This window comes from Macrotis lagotis, chromosome 1, assembly GCF_037893015.1.
Source record: "Macrotis lagotis isolate mMagLag1 chromosome 1, bilby.v1.9.chrom.fasta, whole genome shotgun sequence".
NCBI classification, from domain to species: Eukaryota; Metazoa; Chordata; class Mammalia; order Peramelemorphia; family Peramelidae; genus Macrotis; species Macrotis lagotis.
In genome coordinates this window covers 594423987-594448222 of record NC_133658.1, presented here as the reverse complement: position 1 = coordinate 594448222, position 24236 = coordinate 594423987, and the positions used below count along the sequence as shown (strand labels likewise).

The following is a 24236-nucleotide window of genomic DNA, read 5'->3' as shown; positions in this document are numbered from 1 at the left end:
GGGAGGTGCACCGTTCCCGGAAGTACTGCAATACCGGGTCGATGCGTGGAGTGGACGGAGCAAGCTCCTATTCCATCTCCCTGCTCCAAAAATCCATTTAATATATTGTCCTCGGATAGAGGACGTATCAGATATTAAACTGATAAGAACAGATACTACACTTGATCTTAGCCAAAAGGCCGAGAAGCGATAACACGCAGCACCCGCGCTCCCATACCCCTGCGCAGTCGACCCCTTTTACACATGCGCCCACTAACAAACGGCTCACCAAGCCTCACCCTCCCTCGATACCTCAGCTCACATGCCAGCCTTGAGCCTCCGCGCAACTTACACACAGGCCTGAAAAACACGCCGAAGAGCGCAATTTTAACAAATTCTTGCACTTGCTTCGAGAAAGAAGCCCTTCTCTGGAAACCCAGAAAAACCTGGCCGACGCCGCAACTGCTTATTTGCATAGCCCTCCCCACTTACGCCCCGAGCCGACCAATGACGTCCCTGCATGGCGCAGACGACGCACCGGGCCCGGAAATTTCTTGTTCGCATCCACCAGCTCCTTCCCCTCTGTCTCCCCTTCCCCTGCCACTACGGGGTGCGGAGAAACCCACCTCGCGGCAACTGGCACCAGAGTATCTGTCTTTATCTCCCTTACCATTTTGGGCTATTTGGTGCTTTGGTGGTCTCCTTCCCCTCACCCCCTCATTTTTGTTTCTATTATCCCAGATAGCTTGTAGTGCCCTAAGAGGAGAGTCTAGCTTAAGGAATAACCAGGCTTTTCTTCCCTTCAGTCATCACAAGACCGACTATTTGTTATTTAAAAGTGTCAGTTGTGTCACTCTTCATGACTTCATTTGGGGTTTTCTTGGCAATGTGACAATAGGTTCCAAATATAGTTTCTGAGTAATTTAATCATTTTATTGCTTGATTGGTTTTTATCCTTCCATATAGATACGAGACCAAAAGGATATTGAGACAAATTACAGTGTATCCAACTGTGACTGATCAATAGGAGCTGGGAATTCTCTGACACAGGTCGAGCACAAATAGTCCATGTGAACACCTGCGGTGGTTACTCTAAACTTTACCATGCCTATCTAAAGTATAAGTGAAGCTTAGAGAGATGCAGTACTTTTGGCTCAGTAAGAAGGCAAATGAAATTCATTTTTATGAAGATAGTCACAATTCAAAATGCTTTTATGGTGCCTGAAGGTTATTTATGAGCCAAAGACCTATGGTGCATTTCCACTACTCAGTGCTGATGGATCTACTTTGATTAATGGTAGGGACATGATCCTAGAGAGATGGGCTGAACACTTTCATTGTGTTCTTAACAGACCATCATCAATCAATGCAAAAGCCAAGTTGAAGTCAAACAGTCCCTAGCTGAAGTCTCAACTGAAGAATAGGTTTTGAATGCCATTTGGCTCCTTTCCTGTGGTAAAGCATCAAGGAACAGTTGATGTGGTGTTTAGTACCAGAAAACTCCAGGATAAATGCCAGAGGTCTGCATAAAACATTTGTAGATCTGACCATGCTCTTTGATACTATCAGTCAAGAGGGTTTATAGAAAATTATGACAAAATTTGATTGCCTGGAGAAGTTAATCAGTATTGTATATCACTTTCATGACAGTGTTCTTCACAGGGTTGGAGTGAAATAAGGATGTGTCCTTGCTCCCACACTTTTTAGTATGATGTTTTCAGCCATGTTATCAAACACCTTCACTGAAGATAAACCTAGCATCAAGATCAGCTACTTTACTGATGGTAAATTCTTCAACTTAAAAAGACCAAAGTGGAGGGTGCATGATCTGTTTGCAGATGATTGTTTCATTTCTCCTTCAGAGGCTGCATTGAGCACACAAAGTATGGATTGATTCTCTTCTGCTTTGGCCTAACAATTAACACCAAGAAAACCCAGGTGTGCCATCAGTCAGCACCACACCATCCATATTACAACCACTGATTACAACAAATGGAGAAGTTCTGAATACTGTGGACAAGTTCACATACCTTGGCAGTGCCCCTTCCAGGGAGGTACATTGACAATGAAGTTGATACATGCATTGCCAGAGTTAGCTCAGCATTTGGAAGACTCTGAAAGAAAGTGTGGGAGAGAACAGGTATTAGACTGACTTGTGTTGACCTCATTGCTGTATACCTACAAGGGCCAGGTCAGGAAACTGAACTGTTTCCATTTAAATTGTCTTAGGAAGATTCTGAAGATCACCTGGCAGGAGAAGATACCAGACACTGAAGTCCTTTCTTGAAATAAATTGCCAAACATTCCAACATTACTACAAAGAATGCAACTACAAGGGGCTGGACACATTGTTAGAATGCCAGAAGTAAGCTTGCCCAAAAGACTGTTTTATGGAGAACTTACACAGGGCAAGTGGTCACAAGGGGGTCAGAAGAACAATACGGGGACACACTGAAGGTCTCTCTAGAGAACTTTAGAATTGGGGCGGCTAGGTGGCTCAGTAGATAAAGCACCGGCCCTGAAGTCAGGAGTACCTCGGTTCAAATCCGGTCTCAGACATTTGATAATTACCTAGTTGTGTGGCCTTGGGCAAACCACTTAACCCCCTTTGCCTTGCAAAAAAAAAAAAACCCTAAAAAAAAAAGAACTTTAGAATTTATTCCCCAGCTTGGGAGACACTGGCACAGGACCTGCCTGCATTGTGTGCCCTCATCAGAAAGGGTGCTGTATTCTATGAAGAGCAGAATATTGAACATAATGGATTTAACTAACTTAGATTAACTCCCTTATAAAGTCTTGTAGGGTGTGAGGAAGATCTAAGAATTGATTCAAACTCATATTAGTAATATCCTTCTGATGCAGAGAATTATGAATATAGGAAATTTGTAATTAGAAACAAATTTTGTAATTCTTTATACTGTATAATTTTGTAAAAGTATAAAAGGTTATCTGCTCCTGGGATGTAAATTGACTTCTATTGTTTCATCCTTAAATGTAAAATCTGCATTACTCCTCATTCCCAAGCCCCCCCCCCCCAATCAGCTAAGGGAGGGAAGGATTTCCCCTTTGACCTTAATACCCAGAAAATAAGCAAGACTATAAATACCTGCCCTAAACTGCCCTCTGCTGCAGCCCTTCCTGGCCCAGTCAACTCTCCCTGTCTGTCTGTCTGTCTGTCTGTCTGTCTGTCTGTCTGTCTGTCTGTCTGTCTGTGTCTCTCTCTCTCTCTCTTCCATACAACCTCACCTAGCTTTATTCACTTCTATCTTCAAAGGGCCTGTTGCTTTCTCCAGGAGGAGAAAAGTTTTCTTAATCTGTATACTTTGCATCAATAAATATAATATATAATAAATAATATATAATAAATCCTGAGCAGCTTAAAACCCCAGAGATTACATGAATTCATTCACTCTCAATCTCTATTGTACGCACTGAATCTCTCACAATACTTCAAGAGACTGAACTTTTTATTTTTTTAGGTTTTTGCAAGGCAATGGGGTTAAGTGACTTGCCCAAGGACACACAGCTAGGTAATTATTAAGTGTCTGAGGTCATATTTGAACTCAGGTACTGCTGACTCCAAGGCCAGTGCTCTATTCATTGTGCAACCTAGCCAACCCATGAGACTGAACTTTTTAAACAGGAATTTGGAAGAGAAAAGAACTCTGAATCTCCCACAAGACATTGGTTATTAAAAATTATCTATCTCAGCAAACATACTGGAGTGTTTTCCCATTGCCAGCTCATTTTACATATGAGGAAACTGAGGCAAACAGGGTTAACTTATTTGCCCAGGGTCACAGAGCTAATAAATATCTAGGACAGATTTGAACTCGGGTATTCCTGCCTCTAAGCCCGGGACTCAATCCACTTGGCCATATAGCTGCCCCAAACCTATAATTTTGGTAATAATTAATTAATAATAATAACCTTCAGTGTATCTTTTTTTATTTTGTTTATATTTGCAAAGTGATGGGTTAAGCTTCTTGCCCAGCTAGGTGATTATTAAGTGCTGGAAGTAGGATTTGAACTCAGATTCTCCTAACTCCAGGACTGCTCTATCCACTGCTCAACCTAACTGCCTTGTCTTCAATGAATCGTGTTGGGATCTGTAAATTATATGCCCATGGCCTCCTTTTTTCTTCTCTAGCATAATTGATCACAAAATCACTACTTTAGAAAGTGATCGCCTACTAAAGATAAGAACAGTTTCTAAGGAGGAAAAGTTGCTCAATTTTACTTTTCCATTTTTTTTTGCGAATCCTAAAATAATCAGAATAATGTTCCTATCATACCACACTGATTCAATGCTTTACTTTTCTTCATTGCTACTTTCTCAGTCCCTTACATCTTTATTTCTCAATCCCAGTCCATCTTGAGAACTAGTTTTCTTTACTCCACTGAATTTCTTCTTTGCAAATTAACATGTTTTCCTATACAAATGGAATTCATTACAAAGCTTTCAGTTTTCCCTGACCAAAAATAGGAACTTCAAGGATCACAGCCCCTTTCTCATTTTGTCAGGTAAACCAGTCTTAATTTGTTTTCTCACAAGAGAATTTGCAAATGTGTGGTCTATTTTAATTCCTTTTAGGTAACTTTCTAATTTACCCAGGCAGTAAGTTCTACTATATCATTCACTAAAGACCACAGTGGTAAGCCAAACCCCTTTCCTAAAAATGGAATATTTCCTAAGAATAAGCCCATATTTATCCTCAAAAACCCTCAACCTGATCTGACCAACTCTGCTCTTCTCCATTAGAGGGTCAGTCAGTTACCCTGTCAAGTCTCTATCACTCCTCCCTTTTTTGACCATTCTTGATGCTTCTTCATTTTTGAATGAACCAATTAGGTTTAAGTAAGGTAGAGTTGCAGAAAGGAGTCAGCCTCACTCTCCCATCCAGAAGACAGCAATGGGCAACTCAGTCAGGAGAGCTTTGCTGAATTGAATCAATCCTGGATGTCCTCAATACATGTCCTTATTGAATTTTCCTCCTGTCATGACTAAGTTGATCACTTAAGTGTCTGAGGTCAGATTTGAACTCAGGTACTCCTGACTCTAGGGCCGGTGCTCTCATTCACTGTGCCACCTAGCCGCCCCATTGATCACCTTTTCCGAACTAAGGAATGACCTGCAAGTGTTTCATTTCAATCTTAAATCGAAAGGTTGTTTTAATTTGCATTTCTCTAATCAATAATGATTTGAAGGATTTTCATATGACTGTAGATAGCTTTAATTTCTTCATCTGAAAACTTTCATATCCTTCGACCATTTATTAATCGGAGAATAAGTAGTACTGGTATAAATTTGAATCATTTCTCTCTGTATTTTAGAAATGAGTCCTTTTATCAGAAACACTAGCTGTGAAAATTGTTTTTTTCCCCCACTTTCTGCATCCCTTCAAATCTTGGTTGCTTTAGTTTTCTTTGTGCAAAAACTTTTCTTGTTAAAATTATCCATTTTGCAATTTAAAACGTTTTCTATCTTTTGTTTGGTCAAAAGTCCACACCTCTCCATAGATCTGACAGACTCTTCCTAGTTCTCCTCATTGACTTATGGAATATCACTCTTGCCGTGTAAATCCCGTACCTATTTCCCCCTTGTCCTGAAGTAGGTTGTGAGATATGAGTCTATGACTAGTTTCCGTCATCCTGTTTTCCAGTTTTCCCAGCAATTTTTGTCAAATAGTAAGCTCTTATCCCAGCCAAGTTGGAATTTTTGGGCTTATCAAACAATAGTCATATATATTTTTGCACCTAAACAATTCCACTGATCCACCGCTCAGTACCAAACAATCTTGAAGACCGCTGCTTTATAATATAGTTTTATATTAGAGAAATGCAAATTAAAACAACCCGGAAGCCCCACCTCACATGTATCTAAATGACAAAAAAAAGAAAATGATCGTTGTTGGAGAGGACGTGGGAGCTTGGTGGAGTTGTGAACTGATTCAACCATTCTGGAGAGCAATTTGAACCCTTTGATCCAGGAGTACCACTACTACTAGATCTCTTTTCCAAGGAGCTCTTTACAAAAGGGGAAAGGACCCCAGTGTACAAAAATATAGCAGCTTTTATTTTTTGTAGTGACAAAGAATTGGAAATTGAGAGGATGCCCGATAATTAAGGAATGACTGAACAACTTATGGTCTATGAATGTGATTGAGCGCAATTGTTCTGCAAGAAATCATACCTTGGCAGACTTCAGAAAAACCTGGAAAGACTACCAGAGACGAGGCTCAAGTCACACCCATGGTAGTCCAATGAAGAACCGAGGTACAGAACATCAGAGATCAAATTCTCGGTAATCCATTACAGCTAACCATTTTATTGACCCTACCAACAATCACAATGAAAAAATCAGATTCCTTATGAATTTATATTATGTTCTATGAAACCATGCAAATTCCAGGGAATGTTACATGAAGCTTTTTATACTCTTTAACTTACTTAGTCCTCCTAGTTCACTAGGCCACAGTGACTTGACACTCCTGTCTCCCTGACCACAACACTGAACTTTAAAGATTGGTGATTCGCTGCCTAGATAGTCGTGATATGTGAGCTGATGAAGGTGTATTTTCCATGAGTTTGATGAAAGATTTTGATTAAGACTTGATGGAGACTTTTCCAGTGTTTTTTAACCGATTCTGGCGATATCTGTCTTTATTGGCCGAAATGCACGGCTAGGCTAGATGGGCGAGGAATAGCCGGGCAATGAGTTTTGGGAGGACAGGGACAGCCCACCCCGCTCCTAGCCTGTTTTCCTGCTCGGGAGGTCCCATCCCCTAGAAAAATGACCCCCCCCCCCCCCCATCCTTTTCTATGGTTCCGGCTCCTGACACAAAGCCAGTTAAGCCAGGGCGTCTGGCAAGTTGCCCAGCAAAGATCGGTTCCAGTTGCCGCGAGGTGGGTTTCTCCGCACCCCGTAGTGGCGGGGGAAGGGGAGACAGAGGGGAAGGAGCTGGTGGATGCGAACAAGAAATTTCCGGGCCCGGTGCGTCGTCTGCGCCATGCAGGGACGTCATTGGTCGGCTCGGGGCGTAAGTGGGGAGGGCTATGCAAATAAGCAGTTGCGGCGTCGGCCAGGTTTTTCTGGGTTTCCAGAAAAGGGCTTCTTTCTCGAAGCAAGTGCAAGAATTTGTTAAAATTGCGCTCTTCGGCGTGTTTTTCAGGCCTGTGTGTAAGTTGCGCGGAGGCTCAAGGCTGGCATGTGAGCTGAGGTATCGAGGGAGGGTGAGGCTTGGTGAGCCGTTTGTTGGTGGGCGCATGTGTAAAAGGGGTCGACTGCGAAGGGGTATGGGAGCGCGGGTGCTGCGTGTTATCGCTTCTCGGCCTTTTGGCTAAGATCAAGTGTAGTATCTGTTCTTATCAGTTTAATATCTGATACGTCCTCTATCCGAGGACAATATATTAAATGGATTTTTGGAGCAGGGAGATGGAATAGGAGCTTGCTCCGTCCACTCCACGCATCGACCCGGTATTGCAGTACTTCCGGGAACGGTGCACCTCCCTCTGGGAGAAAAAAGGCGTTTAAAAAAAAGCAGAGCTGCGTTTGCTTGTAACTGAGCGAGTGGGCTGCATTTCGCTGTCCTTCGGAGTTTCCCCGTCCGTATGATTTTACAGCTTTTGCGTTCAAAATTCTGGGTTGTTGAAGTCTTTCCGGTTTCTTTCTGGAATTTAGTTCTTGCAAGGGTCGCTGCTACATGTAGAACAGCGGACAGCGAAGCGCCGGACTCTGAGTTGGGAGGAGAGCAGTTGAGTCGGGAAGCCGAAGCCGTGCTTGGAGGTTGTTTCGGTTTTAACACAGGAATGCTTGGTTTTTTTTCTCCTTTTCACGGTATTCTTCGGAGTTGCTCTCTATTTCTTTTAGTTTTTCCGGTGCTCGGAGGTGATTTAGAGATCATTTATGGTTGTTGCAGTGGGTTTCACTACGTGAGGACGCGTGCGCGGGGGCCGGGCAATTTGGAATTACGACAGTACTGGCCTTGGATTACCCCGCCGGAAAAGTCTTTCTTTCAAGACCGAATTCGATCTCGGGTCCTCCAGGGCCGGCGCTCTGGATTCCAATGCGCCACCTCGCCGCCCCTCGAAGTGCTTTTCAAAAATAATTCCATTCCTTATGATTATGATTATGATTATTAGGTTTTTGCAGGGCAATGGGGTTAAGTGGCTTGCCCAAGATCACGCAGCTAGGGAATTAAGTGTCTGAGGTCGGATTTGAACTCAGGTACTCCTGACTCCAGGGCCGGTGCTCTATCCATCCGGTGTGCCACCTAGCCGCCCCCATTCCTTATTTTTACCACTGACTGACGTTTTTTTAAAGTTTTCAATTCCGCATTCTCTTCTTCCTAATCATTGAGAAGGCGAGAAAATGTATCAATTATACATGTGAAATCATACAAAACATTTCTGTTCTTGCCATGCTGCCAAAAAAAGCAGCAAGAAAAATAGGGAAAGTGAGAAAGTTGTGTTGTGGTCCTCAGACTTCTTCAGTTCCCTCTTTGGAGGAGGACAGCATTTTTCATCCTCAATCCAGATTTGTCTTAAATCATTGTATTGATTAGAATAGCTGAGTTCTTCACACTTGATCGTGGTATTTGCGATTGCTGTATATAACGTTCTTCTGGTTCTGCTCACTTCAACTTGCATGACTTCATCTTGTCTTCCCCAGGTTTTAAAAGCAAGGGTAGGAGACCACTGAGCCAAAGATGCTGCCTCACATTTGAACATGCCTTCCTCGGAGCACCTGCTCTATAGCCACAAATATTAAGATTGATTGGAAATGAGGCAAGAAGATATCGATATGACCACAAAAACCTGTGAGTGGAACACTGTTAAAATTAGGACTCTCCAAAACTATAGGGAAAAAGTGATAGTATCAATGCTATCTTGTTTTCTAACCTTGTTGAAATGAGAAAAGTTACTTTCTGCTGAAAGGAGATTGTGCTTTCTGTGTGAAAGTAGATGGTGATCCTTTGAGTGACACTTTGGTTAGGTTGATCATTGTTTCTATTTATTGGGCATAGAAAGAGAATGTTTCTCCTGTATTGTGGCACTATCCTCACCACTCAAGTTACGCCATCAAACCAAAAATACACGCAAGTCCGAAGTCCCTTGATGTTCATTCTAAGCAGGCAATTTTAGGTCTAAGTACCTGAAGATGTGATTCGGTCTTGGCTAGGGGTGATTTCAAACTATGAGTCACTATCATCCATATAACAATTACACTCAAAAAGTGACGGTCTTTGAGACTTCCAGAATAGGCAAAAAAAATCAAAGGATCAAAAGCTATAGTTTGTTGACAATACCATAAACATTGATAAATGAATAAAGATTATGTATTATTGCAGATTTTCAAGGTAAGGCGCTTTGAAACACAGGAAATATATGACTTGAATTCTATCAAAGAAGAATTTGAGTTGGAAATATTGATTCATTATTTATGGTCATCTATTTTATACATCTTGAATGAAATTATTAACATTATTTTTACGGTTTTATATTTAATGTATTATGTTGCAATATATTACTATATTTAATTATTTTATATTTCAGATATTAAGGATATATACTTATGGTATCATACTTGTCATCTTCATTTCATTTCATTTTTATTTTGATTGACTTTTAACAGCGGGTTGCGTGCTACTACTGTAACTTAATGACTCTTAAGATTGTTATTTTTTGGTATTCCCAAATTGCATTTGCTGTTATATGGAATTAATCAATACCTTGCATTTTAATGTTGTTCTATTTTTCATATGTGTACTCTTGTGGGTTTTTTTGGGAGGGGGAATAAAAATTTATTAAAAAAAAAAAAAGAGAAAAATTGGCATAGCTAGGTGGTGCAGTGGATAGAGCACCAGACCTAGATTCAGAAGTAGTATCTGAGTTCAAATCTGCCTCAGACGCTTAATAATTATCTGTGTGTCCTTGGGCAAACCACTTAACCCCATTGCCCTGCCAAAAACAAAACAAAACAAAAGTAAATAAATAAAAAGACACATTGACACTGCACTTTTACAGAGTGACTAAGTATATAAATATTTATAACAGAAACATTAAAAATGCTCTCACATGAACGTAAAATGATACTTTGCATCCCTGATTGTTTTCCAAGACACAATATATGAGAAACAAAAGTTTCAGGACTATTCAGTTTTATCCTCAGTGATAACATACAGAAGACTGGAATTTTACTGTTATTGTTGGTTTCATTTCCTTAAATATCCTTTGAAAATTTATGAATGTGCATTAAGCAAATAGTTTTACATTTCAGAAATGTAACACACTGAGGAAGTCCTCTGTAAACATAGATCTTTTCCCTCGTTTTTTCTTCTGTTTACATTTGACTTCAATTATGATGTTATAAGTTTATAAACTGAATCTGGGTCATGGCATTAGAAGAAAGAATTAAGATTGAATGCACAATTTTGCTTTTCATTTTCAGGCTTCAGTACTAGGTACAAATTTTTTTTTTTAATTAATTTAACAGCAGTCCCAAAGAGTTCACTTTCTTTTTTTTTCTTTCTTTCTTTCTTTTTTTTAGCCACCTAGCTGCCCCCTGAGAGTTCACTTTCTATAGATGTTAGAAGTCTAAAAATACTAACAGGCAGTTTTTATATTCTCGATACTAGAAGTTATTTCTCGATGCCCTCCCTTCATTTCCTCATTTTTGGATAGTTATAGAACTATAAAACAGATTTAATTACTACTTATCTCTCCTAGACGCAAGAAATTTTCCAGCGAATTACACATGTTTGAATCATAGAGTGACGCAAAAAAACTTTGCTTAAGTTTTAAAAACAATATTGGAGGGAGCAGACATGGGTTTCTTTTGTTCATTTTTGCCCAAGGTCACACAGCTGCTAATTATTGAGTACCTGATGTTGAATTTGAACCCGGGTCCTCCTTACTCCAAGGATGGTCCTCTATCTACTGCCTCACCTGGCAGAATTCTTTTAAACAATTTACATTAACATGCCATAAAAATAAATAATGATTTGGAGAGAATCAGTAGTATAGTTCTTTATTTTTATACCCTGGCCTTTCTAAAAATTCCTCTTTACTCTCACTCAGAAAGAGATCAGGATAAAATAATGTTACAAAAATGGTTTTAGGAGGCAGCCAGGTGTCCCAGCAGTTAGAAAACCAGCCCTCTAAACAGGAAGACCGGAGTTCAAATGTGACCTCAGACACTTAATAATTACCTAACTGTATGACCTTGGGCAAGTCACTTCACCCCATTGCCTTGCAAAAAACAAAAAAACAAGTGATTTTCAGAAGCACATTTTAATTATTCTTGACATTTGATCTTTTATAATAACTTTGAATCTTTTTTTTCTTAAAAATAGTTAAATTTAACTTTTCAAAGAATTTTTATGCAGTGACTAAACAGTCATTTGGCAATTTCTTATTCAGTCACCTAATGATTTTTTCCTTAATAAAAGGAATTTTGCATGTTGTTTCATTGGTTTGCTTCTCATAAATACGTTATTACTGAGGTCTTTGAATGATAAGAGTATAAATTTTACAATGCAAAACATAAATATTCTCCGTGGCTTTAGGTGATTCAAAGGGCAACTGACAGCTGTTTCCAAAAAATTAATCTTTGTTTTTGCAATAGGATAAAGTGGTTTGCCCAAGGTCACACAGCTAGGTAATTTTTAAGTATCTGAGAGCAAAGTTGAACTCAGGTCCTCCTAACTTCAGGGTCCATGCTTTATCCACTGCACCAAAGAGCTGCTCCCAAAAGTTTTACTTTTAATGTAAAAAGTGATCTTGTTCACAGTATTCAATGTTAGCTGTTATCAATGGCTCACAAATACTTATTCCAGAATTATTAAAGGGGCTTTTATTAAGACACCTTAACAAAAGGAGCACCTCTCTCCAGGGAAGAGGTGCTCTGGATCACAGCAAGGCTGGGGTCACAATCTACTTGACACAATCACCTCCATAAAGTTTTTCCCCACCCTGCTCATTATACTAATTAGCTCAGGGGAGCAACAGTAGTAACCTTCTCGAACAGGTGCAAAGGACAATAACACAGGCACTCATTCAACCTCAAAGTTATTCCTTTTCTCTAACTTTCTCCTTCCTGTAAACAGGTTGGCATCTTTTGGCTTTTCCACAAAGACCAGACATCCTGGCTTTAATAATGTATTATTCTCAGAGACATCTGTGAGATTCTGGCAATATCCTCTCAAACTTAGGAAAACACTTAATACTTTTTTTTTAATTGTTTTTTGAATTTTACAATCCCCCCCCCAATCTCACTTCTCCCCCCCCCCCCCCCCAGAAGACAGTCTGATAGTCTTTACGGTGTTTCTATGCTAGACATTGATCAAAATTGAATTGTGTTGAGAGAGGAATCATATCCTTAAGGAAAAAACAAAATATAAGAGATAGCAAAATCACCCTAATAAGATACCTTCTTCTTCTTCTTTTTTTTTTTTTTTTAATTAAAGGTACTTTGGTCTTTGGTCTTTGTTTAAATTCCTCAATTCTTTCTCTGGATACAGATGGTATTCTCCATCCAAGATAACCAAAAATTGTCCCTGATTGTTGCACTGATGAAATGAGCAAGTCCATTAAGGTTGGTCATCACCCCCCATGTTGCTGCGAGGGTGTTCAATGTTCTTCTGGTTCTGCTCATCTCCCTCGGCATCAGTTCATGCAAATCCCTCCAGGCTTCCCTGAATTCCCATCCCTCCTGGTTTCTAATGGAACAATAGTGTTCCATAACATACCCATACCACAATTTGTTCAGCCATTCCCCATTGATGGATATTCACTCAGTTTCCAATTCTTTACCACCACAAACAGAGCTGCTATGAATATTTTTGTACAAGTGAGGTTTTTACCCTTTTTCATCATCTCTTCAGGGTATAGACCCAGTAGTGGTATTGCTGGATCAAAGGGTATGCTCATTTTTGTTGCCCTTTGTCCAAATTGCTCTCCAGATAGCAAAACACTTAATTCTTTCCCACATTAGCTAAATTGTGTTTAAGACCTAAGTGTCTTAGTTACAATGCTCTTGTACAAAGCAATACTGACCTACACAATGAATTTAAATAAAAACTGATTCATTCAAAGGATCTCTGAAATTCTGCCAAATTCCAGTCCAGTGAAAAGTAAAACCATAAAGTTATTATATACATCATTAATTTAAATTTAGAGTTTGTAATGGAAATGTCAACAAGTCATAACTGCCACATCAGTGTTGATTCCACTCTATTTTCAATTAGAAACAGCAAATGTTTAACATTTGACAGGCCATTTATAAAATTTAAGCTTTCAAAGCTATAAATAGCATTATTATTTATAAATCATTTAGTCTAAAAAAGAGATATGAACTAAACAGTTAACTGATTATATCTTAATAAGCTACTTTCTGCCATGCATAAAGCTAGTTTTTAAAAATTTTACATTCATTGTGACACAAAGCACTTTTATTCCACTATGAAATCTTCATATCTCCCGGGTCTTGATGCTCAACTCATGAAGAGATTCCTCCATGAAATTCTGTCATATTTTCAGCAGCCTTTAGTGCTTCTGTGACCTTTTGAAGTTCTTTAATGACAGAGGATAATGACTCTGAGTTTATTCCTTGCTCTCAGGGACATACGCAAATAAGTGTGTTTCCATACCCAAACCGATATTCAATATTCTTGGATTTCCCTCATCACATTCAGGTTGACCATTGGTGGCCACCAATGCAGCAGCACTATTGTTGGGAGAATTCACTCTGTTGATTTTGCAGTTTATCTCCTGGTTCTCCCTAGACACCTCCTTGGTTCGGTAACCTTTTATTTCAACTCTGTAGCAGTAAACTTTTATTTCATCTCTGGACCATCTAACTCTGTAGTGCCTCCATCTTCAGCACCTGGCCATATTCTAGCTGGATCTGTTCTGTCTAACTACTTCTCTCAACCAGTCTTCAAAATCTTCCGGACTTTCTGGTTTTTACTTTTTGGTTTGATGAATTTATCAACTCAAGTTAACGAGTCTTGAGAAAGATGAAAATTGTCTGGTTAAATCGTTCTCTTCTATAAAGGGAGGCACTGCACTGCGCTGCGCTGCGCAGCTGCCTCCAGCATGGCAGTGATGGAAGAGAGCTTGGCCTCCTCGGGATTGACAGAGTGTTTCGAGTGCCACTTCCTGGTGGCGCGGCCTCTCCCTTCCTCCCCTTGGTGGAGCCTTGAAGAGAAATTAAAGAATTCATTGGATTCTGAGCTACTGCTGAATATTTTGCAGAAGACTGTCCTGCATCCACTGTGTGTATAACATCCACCTTCTTCTCTGAGCTAATGAAGAAGCCCTCTGGAAATTCAGTCTCCCTCTCTGAAAGTACAGCCATCATATCTCAGGGAACTGCTGGCCTGGTCACCTGGGACGCTGCTCTCTATTTCGCAGAGTGGGCCATAGAAAACCCAGCAGCCTTCACCGACAAAACAGTCTTAGAACTTGGAAGTGGAGTTGGTTTCACAGGCCTGGCCATCTGCAAGATGTGCTCTCCCAAAGTATATGTCTTCAGTGACTGTCCCAGTCAGGTTCTTCAGCAACTCAGAGGAAATAATTTCCTCAATGGCTTCTTGCTCAAGCCAGAAGCTACCACATTCCTGCAGCCTTCGGTCAGTACCCAGATCTCACCAAAACCGATTGTGATGGCTGTTCAGTTGGACTGGGATCTAGTTACTGCAGATCAACTCTGTGACTTCCAATCAGAGGTCATCATTGCAGCAGATGTGTGCTTTATGATCTAGAGATCATCCTCTCCGTCATTGGAGTATTGCAAAAGCTCTCTGCTTGCCAAGCATATCAGAAATCTCCAGAGGTATACATGGCCTTCGCTATTCGGAACCCAGACACTTACCAGCTGTTCAAAATGGAGCTCGGGAAAGTTGGTGTTGGATGGCAGAAACTTCCTAGTCACAACAAGAAATTGTTTCCAGGTGAAAAACATTCAGAGATGGTAAAGTTTTTTTTTAGGTTTTTGCAAGGCAAATGGGGTTAAGTGGCTTGCTCAAGGCCACACAGCTAGGCAATTATTAAGTGTCTGAGACCGGATTTGAACCCAGGTACTCCTGACTCCAAGGCCTATGCTTTATCCACTGTGCCACCTAGCCGCCCCTCAGAGATGGTAATTTTAAGATTAATGGTATAGATTGTGTAAATATTTCAAGAATTCACTAAGGATTAGATGACTATTAGGCAAAAATTCTATTTTTGAGTTCCTGCCTAGAACTTGATACATCAGACCGATTATTTCCTTCCAAAGGAAAAGGAAATGTGAAATCTCATTGTTGCTCTCTGAGCAACTCCCCATAAATCCAGGAACTAAAAATGAGCGAAAATAAACTATCTTATCTCTGTAAAGGGAGGCACTTCTCCCTGACTTTGGAACAAGCAACAGTATACTGCAACAATGAAGGCCAGGACAGTGTCAAGTAGTCCCAGGCTTATAAGAGGCACTTCCACTTGAATTGGTGATTTCTACCTGGGAGACTAAAAGAAGGTGCAAACAAACAACTCTTCTGTTCTTCCTCACTCAAAAATTTTCAACCGGGAGCCATGAATTCAGTGGACTGCAAAATAGTGCTCTTATAGTTATACTCTTCCATCTTCACCTCTCTTTGCCTTCCCTTAATGAGTGAATGAACGTAACTTTTTATTGCCGTAAATTATTGGTGATGGGCACCATCAACAGCATATTTGTGTACTAGTTTGGATTCACTGAAGAAATCTGCCATTAAAGTAAGATTGAAATGAGACACTTGTCTATCATTGCCTAATTAACAAAAAGAGGGATTTACTTAGCCAGAGCAAGAGGACAATTCAATATGGACCTACATTGAAAATCTGCTTAGAGCTGATTCTACTGAGCAAAACTCTTCTGGTCTAACTTGCCCACCATGAGCTTTCATCCAAGCATCAGTTGGTGCCTGGAATTCCCCCTGGCTATTTTGTCCTCAGGAGACCATTGAGTCATATCAATAGCCTGAGCCATTAGTTAAGCGAGCAATCAAGACCCAGGTTTACTTTGGGATATCTTTTTCAGGAAAAACTAGTCTTTACTTGCATGAAGGGAAAGAGAAAGGAGGAAGGGGCAGGAAAAAGATAAGCTGTTACTTGGAAGTACCACACACTTGTTTATAACATCTACAAAGAATGTTTGCTATGGAGGATTTTTGAAATTGGAAGTCCCAGTCAACACTTGTAAATACAAACAAATCTATATTGCTTGTTAGAAAACTTAAAGCTGCTCGTATAGACATGTAAAGCTGAGATTTCTTCTCTTTAATGTTAGAATCCTTGTAAACTTCCTCCTCTTAGCCCATTTGTGACATTCTACATTCCTTTGTGAAATTCCAAAGTAACTTAAAAATTCTGAACAAAAACTCTTTTTCTCACCCAAAGAGCAAAACTATCTCCCCTTCCACGCTCTAGCAAGCAGTGACGGTGCCTGAGTGGTGCTGATATCTGAGACTAGTGGAGAAATTTAACTTCTTTTCCTCCTATCCCTCCCTACTTCCTTGTCTGAGACTCCTGGCCCTTGTTTGTCTTGTCCAGAAAGCTGGCGGCAAACTACCTTTGGGGTTGCAACACCCTTGCAAACACTCTTTGGAGTTACCAGGTAATTTCTCAATCCTTATGGGCTGTGGTCATCTTGTCCTTCCCGCCTCCTTCCTTTTTCTTTTCTAATCTCAAACAGAGTATGGGTGTAGTGAGGGATTGAGGTAGTCAGGAAAATCATCTTGACCAGAAGGGAGAGAGCTATGACAGGGATTCCAGCGAGGAGGCTAGGGGTGACGTCCAAGGTCCAGAGTTCATTCCTGGGTTCTGAGAATGAGGTATTTGGCTTGAGCTGGGGAAATATGGAAAAAAGGGAGGAGAATCAAGGCAAATGAACAACTTCTTTTAATGTCTCGGGTGACATCACTAAGGGAGAAGAGGTATGCAGATGAGAGACTTGTGGGTGGGTTTTTCCCTTCCCTTCCCTTCTTCCCCAGGAATAGGTTGATATTTATAGGAATTGAGGGTAGTAATTGCTCTATGAGGAGTTGCACATCAAGGATAGCTTTGCAGGCTTTGCTTCTTATGTTTGGTTAAATAAAGTGGGTGTGCATTGGACGTTGCGCCGTATGTGTAAGGTCTGCCGTGTATCGAGGGAGAAGGTGCGTGTGGCGCTGGACAGCATACTTACCTGGCAGGGGTGATTCCATGATCAGGAAGGTGGTTTCCCCAGGGCGAGGCTTATCCATTGCACTCGGGATGGGCTGACCCCTGCGATTTCCCCAAATGCGGGAAACTCGACTGCATAATTTGTGGTAGTGGGGGACTGCGTTCGCGCTCTCCCCTGATTCTCAGTACTTTAAGAACAGAGTGGTATCTTCCTTTTTTTTCTATGACACTTTGCTTTGTGTATGTGTTCTTGACGTTTTTCTAGTCCTTTGGACGGAAACTGCTTTCCGGAAGTTTAGAGTAGCCTCAAATTAGCGGCGTGGTTGTTTGCCAGGTCGTAGTCTTTCTCGCGCTGTTGGTTTAATGGAAGCATGTGATGTCAAGCTCTCTGTTGAAAGGTTTTCCTCGAGAGCTGTTAGATGATGTGCTGGGGGGGGACAAGGTGGTTCTGAAGGCAGGAGAATCTGCTTTCAATTGATCCGATTCCCTTGCCTTGCTTTCCAGTTGTTCTGATCCATGTCTGGTCTTGGGCCACGCTGCCTCCCGCTTGTCACTACGTCCTAGTTCAAGTGGCGGAAGGATGTTTTTTGGTTTTCTTAATTAATTCAACGATTTTTCGAATCTACTACCGCGAGTCCTTCTAAGTCATTTACTTGAATTTTTGCACCAGTCTCTTAACACTTGAATCCACATTTCGTTTTTTCTTTTCCCATGTGTTAGCAACAGATGCAATTTTTTTTTTCAGTTCGGTCCTCCGACTTAGGACTTGCATTTCCTAAAGGAAGAGAAAATCACAAATAGATGTGTCAGCGATTATCACGAAATAAATGAATACAGTTCAGATACCTGCTACTGTACTCAGCAGATATGCCTTCCTCCCCAAGGCAGGACAGCTTTCTTGTCATCTATGCAGAGTAGAAGGCCCTTCAAATCTCTACCCAGGTATGTGTAGGTGAAAGATCCTGTGACCTTCCTTCCCAAGTCAGCTGCCCCCCAGGGTTTTGTTGCTTGTTTCTGCAGTCGATCTGAAGGGATGTGTGCGTACTTCACTCCTCCAGAACCTCTTTCTTGGCGTCCTCTCTAGTTCTCTTAGAACAACTGCTTTATTCCCAAGTTTGGTTTATTTCTGCTGCTCCAAGTCTACTCTGAGGCGATGTTCTGTCTTTTTTTTGTGTGATGGAAATTTGGAGAGCAGAAAATTTTTCTAACCTACTTGACCATATTCCCAGAATCCTTTGTATCTGCCTCTTTTCAGAAAGCTGATAGGTGTAGCTCCCCCTTGCAGAGGGAGGGGGAAATGGCCAATATATGGGAATGAGTTTCGCTTGACTATATAGCTGTTACAAAAGTTTTTGTTTGTTTTTCTCTTTTTGAACTTATAGAAATCAGACAAAGGGTGAATTACCTGTAGCTTAGGCAAGCATGGACTGGCTAACATTTTTAGATTTCCTCAGCTCAGCACTGGTCTCAGGTACTGGGTACATACATAGTAGGTCTGTTTGTCCTGGATTACAACATGGCTTTCACTACTTAGAAGGGATCACATTATGGATTTCAACAATACAGACCCTACAGAAGCCTCTCTCTCTCTCTCTCTCTCTCTCCCTCCCTCTCCCTCTCCCTCTCCTCTAACATTGTATCATTAGTCAGATCTCATCCTTCCAAAGCCCCAGCTGTAAGTGTTCCAATATAATTGCAGTCTGGATGAGTAAAATGTTGCAAAATGTGCCAGCTCTGGCTAATTGGAAGGTTAGATGGTCTCTTCTTAGAGATTATCGTAATGACCATGATGGTGACTGTAGAGTTACCATTATTCAAGATTACAAAATCTAAGAGTATCATCTCTCCAACTGCTGAATCTGTCAAATAACTATGCCCTTCTCACAAATTCATGGTGGCCTGTTTTTATTTATTTATTCATTTACTGCTTTTGAAATCTTTTTTTAAGATTTTATTTATTTTGAGATTTACGGTTTTTCCCCCTAATCTTACTCCCCCCCCCCCAGAAGACATTTGCCAATCTTGATATTGTTTCCATGGTACACATTGGTATACATTGATCCAATTGAATGTGATGAGAGAGAAATCATATCCTTAAGGAAGAAACATAAAGTGTAAGAGAAAGCAAGATTACATAATAAGATATCAGTTCCCCCCCCCCCCCCAAATTAAAGGTCCTTGGTCTTTGTTCAAACTCCACAGTTCTTTCTCTGGATACAGATGGCATTCTCCATTGCAGAAAGCCCCAGATTGTCCCTGATTGTTGCACTGATGGAATGAGCAAGTCCATCAAGGTTGATCATCACCACCATGTTGCTGTTAGGGGTCCACTCTATTTCTTAGCCAATACCAGACAGTTTTGATGACTTGCTTCATAATATAATTTTAGATCTTGTGGGGCTCAGCCACCTTCTTTTGTACTTTTTTTTTTCATTGAATCCCTGGCAATTCTTGACTTTTTTATTTCTCCATATGAATTTACTTACAACTTTTTCTAACTCATTAAAGTGATTTTTTGGAATTTTATTAGTAGGGCACTAAACAGGAAGTTCAGTTTTGGTAGCATTGTTATTTTTATTATATTAGCTCTACCTATCCATTCGCAGTTGATGTTTGCCCAGTTATTTAAATCTAATTTTATTTGTGAGAGAAGTGTTTTGTAATTGTTTTCAAAAAAGTTTCTGAGTCTGCCTTGGCAAATAGACTCCCAGGTATTTTACACAAGATGACCTTGAATGGGATTTCTCTTTCTAGCTCTTCCTGCTGTATCTTTCTAGTCATAAATATATCTATATCTATATCTGTCTATCTATCTATCTATCTATCTATCTATCTATCTATCTATCTAAAAGGTGAGGATTTATGAGGGTTTATTTTATATCCTGCAACTTTGCTTAAGCTGCTAATTGTTTCCAGTAGTTTTTTGGATGATTTCTTGGGATTCATCTGCAATTGAGAGTTTTGTCTCTTCCTTCCCAATTCTAACTCCTTCAACTTATTTTTCTTCTCTTATTGCTGAAGCTAACATTTCTAATATGGGGTTGACCTGTTTTAGATACAGAATGTTATGCAGATGAATAGAATATCTCTAAGGAAATCGTGCATCTGGAAAAGATTGATTTAGAGGGTGAACCCTCAACAGGTTGATGAAGGACTTTCCAGTGTTTTTGGTTTTTGTTTGAGGAGAGTGTGTTGTTGGACTGTCTCTCAAACAATCGTGTGTTTAGAACATATAAGGCTAGGGAGTAGTGCGGCAAGGGGTTGTGTTAGATTATATAAATTGTGATATCTCTATAATGTACCTTGCAATATACTATTCTAAAACAGAGGATAAAAACATCATAAATGAGAAGCTGTTTCTCCACTTTAAACATTTTACACGTCGAATCAGTTTTTATTTTAGCATGTTAAAGTTGATAATTTAATTGGTAGATAGATTGTTTTGTTTTCCAATACCATTTTTTTTCAAGGACAGTCCTAATCACTTGAAGTCATTTGCTTGAATTTTTTGTGCTAGTGTATCAACAACATTCTCATTTCATTTTTTTTCTCTCCTTCAGCTGATGGAGATAGTTGCCCTTTTTTCTCATATCAATCTTCCTACTGAGGACTTCCATCACCTAAGGGAATAGAAAACATGAAATAAGTGTCAGTTAATATCAAGAAAAATGGGAATACAACACAAAGATCTGCTACTGGACCTATGGACCTGGACGTTTTCCTAGGTTCTCCTGTTCTTTGACTAAAGTTTCTTAAATCTAGCCTGATCCATACTGTCTGGAACTTGTCTTTTGCCTTCTGCTAAAAATGGGAAGTCATCTCGCCCAACAGCTGGATTCAGATTTCAGAATTAATTCTCCTTTGTTCTTAGGATTGAGCTCATTACAGTGGCTGTTTCCCCCCATCCCCCCCCCCCCAAAGGATGGTAGACCAATTGGTTTAGGGTGTGAGAAACCCTTCCAATAGAAATGTAGACTTCAATGGAACAGAGAAAATTCCTAGTAAGACTCAACTGGGGACTTGAATTGCTAAAGAGGCAATGTCTCAGATGCTTTGTTCATATGTTCCCTTGGCAAATGTCTCTCTCTCTCTCTCTCTCTCCATATACTATACATATACTATAATGTTTTGTATATCTTAAAATATACAATACAATACAATAAAACAAATACAAATACAATAAAATATTAGAATAAAAAAAGTGACAGAAAATAAGGTTCAGACATGAAGTTTTATTCTCTAAGATTTATATAAACTTATAGGTGGAAGCCACTTATCTAAAGATGACAATCAAGAGTAGAGGGAGACCAGGATATTTATAAAGGAACAAGGGGTGGAGGGAAGGGGGAACCAGGATATTTAGACACAAACAGAAATAGACAAAACATTAAACCTCCCTGGAGGGCATTCTATTACGTTGTACAAAATCTCATCAAAGAGTATCCCTCAATCAATGCTATCTTGTGTAAGGGAAGATGCATCCTTTCTTGGATCAAAGTATAAACTGGGCAGAATAAGTATTCCTTTCTAAGTCTTTTAAAGGAGGACATTTTCATTCCACACAATATCTAAGAAATCAGCTTTTGACTAGGAATATAGTTTTTTTAATATTTAATATTTATTTATTCTCATTTTGTACAAATGTTTTTTAATACATTAATCAGATATTCTTTTTTAAGAGTAAACAAAATACCCCCTTCCCCCAAATAATATAGACTCGCTTGAGCAATAAAGGGGAGAGAGGAAAGATTAAAATAAAAAAATAATAGTAATAATTGTAGGTATGGCCAAGTGGCGCAATGGACAGAGCACCAGCCCTGGAGCCAGGAGCACCGGAGCCCACATCCAGCCCCATACACCTAACAATCACTCAGCCATGTGACGACATGCAAGCCACCCCAACCCCACTGCCCTGCAAAAACGAAAAAAAGGAAAAAAAAAACCCCCAAAATTAAATAAAAGAGTAATAATAGTAGGGGTGGTTGGGTGGCGGACAGAGCATTGGCCAGTTAGCCAGGAGCACCCGGGTCCAAATCTGGCCTCAGATCACCCTGCTATGTGGCCCCAGGCAGGCCACCCAGCCCCATTTAGCCTGCACCCCCCCCCCCAAATAATGATAAAAAATGTGCTTTGTTCCAACACCAACAACTCTGTCGCGGGTGGATCACATTCTTTATGATAAGTCCATCACAAAAGTTACTTCCATATTTTTCCACCATTGCCATTGCTGATAGCAACTCCCTCCTTTCATATTTCTGCACTACCATGTCCTATATTCTCTCTCTCCTTTCACTCTGACTCTGCTGTAGGGTAGCTGAGTGGCGCAGCAGACAGATCCCTGGTCCTGGGGCCAAGAGGCCCTGAGCCCCCATACCACCCCTTAGGCCCAGAATCCACCTGGCCCTATGGTCCTGGATAGGCCTTCCAATCCCAGCTCCTTGCAAGAAGTAAAAAAGAAAATGTGTTATATCTGACCACTCTCCCCCCACGGTCCATCATCTTCTTCATTTACATCCCCACCCCTACCCCCTTCCCCCCCTTCTTACTCCAGATGCCTATACCCCATTGAGTATATATGCTGTTTCCTCTCCTAGCCACCTCTGAGAGTGAGGATTCCCCCCATGCCTTCCCCCCTTCCATATCTTTGCAGTAGCTCATTGTAATAAAGAAAAAATCTTAATATATGAAATATCTTGGCCTATTCCCCCTCTCCTTTTTTCTTTCTCCTATTACATTTCCCTTTTTTTCTATTGACTCCATTTTTACACCATATTTTATCTTCAAATTCAGCTTTCTCCTGTGCTTCAACTATGAAAGTTCCTTCTACCTGCTCTATTAATTGAGAAGGTTCATATGAGTATTATCAGTGTCATTTTTCTATACAGGAATACATGCAGTTCAACATCATTAAATTCCTCATATTTTCCCCTTCTCCTCCAATCTCTATGCTTCACCTGAGTCCTGTATCTGAAGATCAATCCTTCTGTTCAGCTCTGGCCATTCTAACAGGAACATTTGAAATTTCCCTGGTTCGTTGAAAGTCCATCTTTTTCCCTGCAAGAGGACATTCAGTTTCGCTGGGTAGTTGATTCTGGGTTGCATTCTAAGCTCTTTTGCCTTCCGGTGTATTATATTCCAAGCCCTATGAGCTTTTAATGTCTTTGCTGCTAAGTCCTGTGTGATCCTGACTGCAGCTCCATGGTATTTGAACTGTGTCCTTCTGGCTGCTTGTAATATTTTCTCTTTGACTTGGGAGTTCTGGATCTGGAACTTGGCTATAATATTTCTGGGTTTTTTTTTTTTTATCTTTCTCGGGGGAGGGGGGATCTGTGGATTCTCTCCATTTGTATTTTGCCCTCTGCTTCTAGGATATCAGGGCAATTTTCCTGTAGTAATTCTTTGAAAATGATGTCAAGGCTCTTTTCCTGATCATGACTTTCAGGTATTCCAATAATTTTTAAATTATCTTTCCTAAATCTGTTTTTCCCTATCAGTTTTTTTTTTCCAAAAAATTTTCTTCTAATTTTTCATTTTTTTTGGTTTTGAAGTATTGAGTCCTGGTTTCTCGTAAATTCATCAATCTCCCTGAATTCTATTCTTTGTCTGAAGGATTTGTTTTCCTCAGAGTTTTCTTATCTTTTTCCATCTGGCCAATTCTGCTTTTTAAAGCATTCTTCTCCTCTATAACTTTTTGAACTGTTTTATCCATTTGACCTAAGCTGGTTTTTAGCATGCTATTTTCTTCAGCATTTTTTTTGGATTTCCTTAACTAAGCTGCTGACCTCTTTTTCATGTTTTTCCTGCATCTCTCTCCTTTCTTTTCCCAATTTTTCTTCTATCTCCCTCACTTCAATTTCAAAGTCTTTTTTGAGCTCTGTCACAGCCTGAGCCCAATTTCTGTTTTTCTTGGAGACTTTAGATGCAGGAGCTTGTGCTTCCTCATCTTCAGATTGAGTATTTTGATCCTTCTTGGGCTCATATGCAAAATATCTGTCAATGTTGTTCCTCTTGTTTCTCTGCTTGCTCATTTCCCCAGCCTAAGCCTGTTTTGGGGGTGCTTCCTGAGCTTTTGG

At 40.2% G+C, this 24236-nt stretch overlaps 3 non-coding genes and 1 pseudogene across 3 annotated transcripts; 3 read left to right on the top strand and 1 right to left on the bottom strand.

Annotated features, from left to right (window-relative positions):
• On the bottom strand, positions 1 to 191 carry LOC141510641 (U2 spliceosomal RNA). Its single transcript, XR_012475074.1, has one exon. It is a non-coding gene; the product is annotated as a U2 spliceosomal RNA (small nuclear RNA).
• A 7108-nt stretch (positions 192 to 7299) lies between these two features.
• LOC141510628 (U2 spliceosomal RNA) lies at positions 7300 to 7490 on the top strand. Its single transcript, XR_012475066.1, has one exon. It is a non-coding gene; the product is annotated as a U2 spliceosomal RNA (small nuclear RNA).
• A 1315-nt stretch (positions 7491 to 8805) lies between these two features.
• LOC141507337 (protein-lysine N-methyltransferase EEF2KMT pseudogene) lies at positions 8806 to 15750 on the top strand (annotated as a pseudogene).
• Positions 15751 to 17177: 1427 nt separating this feature from the next.
• On the top strand, positions 17178 to 17341 carry LOC141510497 (U1 spliceosomal RNA). The gene has a single exon (XR_012474979.1). It is a non-coding gene; the product is annotated as a U1 spliceosomal RNA (small nuclear RNA).
• The last annotated feature ends 6895 nt before the right edge of the window (positions 17342 to 24236 follow it).